The sequence below is a fragment of the Sorex fumeus genome, unplaced genomic scaffold (assembly GCF_029834395.1).
Source record: "Sorex fumeus unplaced genomic scaffold, SorFum_2.1 ptg000070l, whole genome shotgun sequence".
NCBI lineage: Eukaryota > Metazoa > Chordata > Mammalia > Eulipotyphla > Soricidae > Sorex > Sorex fumeus.
The window spans coordinates 3,474,712-3,476,756 of NW_026606127.1; positions in this window are offsets into that span (position 1 = coordinate 3,474,712).

Sequence of the window (2,045 nt, forward strand, 5' to 3'; positions counted from 1 at the left end):
AACTTCGAAAGTACAAAAAAATTATTCTTGGGTTTCTTGCTTACAGATAGTTTCTCCTTACCCTAGCAATGCCTGAAGCTTGCTCTCCTATGGACTAATATGTTATTTCCTATAAGGCAAGCTTTTCTAAACTAGGAAGTCTAAGAGTGGGTAACATTCTCTGGACAAGAAGAAACCTGAGGGCCAGAAATGACAAAGAGACTTCATGTTTTCCAATAATTTTTATTGGGCATTTTAAGGAGTATAGTTTCGACCAATAACTGACAGTGATCTTGGGTTCTTTCTGGCTCTGCACTCTGGAGTGACCCCTTGTAACATTCAGAAGAGTGTATGCAGTAACAGAGATCCAAGCAGATTGGCTGTGTACAAGGCAAGTGCCTTATCCCCTCCAGTACTATCTCTCTGCCCCTTATGAATTTCCAAGTTAGGGAACCTAAGCATGTGGACTTTTTTCCAGGACTCTGCATTTTCACTACAATGCAGAAATGGTTAGAAAGATACCTTACATTAATATAGGCATTTGGAGTCTTTACAACTCTTACCATTGTAATCATCAGGTTTCCCTTTGACTTGTGCAATGAATATCTGTTAGTTACGGTTCACTTATGACTTAATCTTGTTGATGCATAGAAGATTACCCTGATTTTTGATCCACTTCAAAAATGACTACTTGAGTTTTTCCCAAGAAATGTTTTTGAAAGGAAAACTTTATTTAAATTCTGTGTCTTAAATTGTTTATCTACAATGTAGTTACTAATAACTCTAAGAATAATTATGCATACATAAATATAATTTTTCCAAGTCATGTGGTTTACATAGGAGGAAGTATAAAGAAAACATCGTGAAAAATATGTATCACAGAGCTGAAAAAGATGTATATAGATATCAATGAAATCTGGGCTCTGTAGCAAGCAGCATAGTACAGTAAGTTATGGAGAGCAGACCCAAGAGTAAACCCTTAATAACTGTGGATGTGGTCTCAAACAAAACCAAATAAAACAGTCCAATAAGGTAATTAATAAATTGTTCCACATATACAATATGAAGAGTGTATTCTATTTTAGAAAAAACTGCTAGGCAAAAAACGGAATAGAAGGTGATTTTTGAGTGTACAACTTACCAGTCCATTAAAGAGAAAGGATTTAGCAGTAACTACATAACGAAAAGAAAATAGGAATAAACGTGATTGTATTTATAGGTAAGAAATGTTTTAAATGAGTAAAATAGAGAAACTTTGTAATTACAAAAATTATTCTCATCAATACCTCTGAATATTAAACACCAAACAACACGTTTTAAACATAGCATATGATTTCAGTTTATCACACAAACAACAGAAAAGACCATATAAAAAATGATCAGAAAATATTGAAATTTACTTTCAAAACCTGGAGTAGAATTAACTTTATTAACCTGGAAAACGTTCTTCTCAATGTTTAATAAATGAGCACCAAAATCCCATTAAATGTTTTTAATGTAGGAACAATCAAAATTAACAAATATGACAAAAAATGTGTAATTCTACATGTGAGACTTGATTTTCCTATTTCCTCTTAGGATCTAAAGCAGAAGTTGACATTATCAAACTACTCTCATGTTAGGTAGAAAAAATCACATGAAATAATATTTGTAAAGATGACAAGCAGCTTAAACCTGGAACCTAATTACCACACAAATGAATCAAATCTCCTGAATTAAGTTAGAAAATACCATTTTTTAAATTTCAACAGGCAACGCGTACATGTACTTAAAAACCAGAACGTCATAAAATATTGAAGATTCTATTTCTTCCACCCACCTAGATAACCACTATTAGCTATTTATGGGACTCATCATTTCTGATGCATGTTTATATTCCAAATTGTCAAGTACCAAGTACTGTGTTCAAAGAGATAATAAGGAAAAAAGTCACCAAGGATGCCTTTCTGATATACTGGTTTTCCTACTGGTACCCTACTCAAGGAACAGAATACTTTCTAGTCCTGGCATTTATTGAAGTAAATTGCTTTGACTTGCTCTCAGTGTATTTACCTCAGCATATTTAA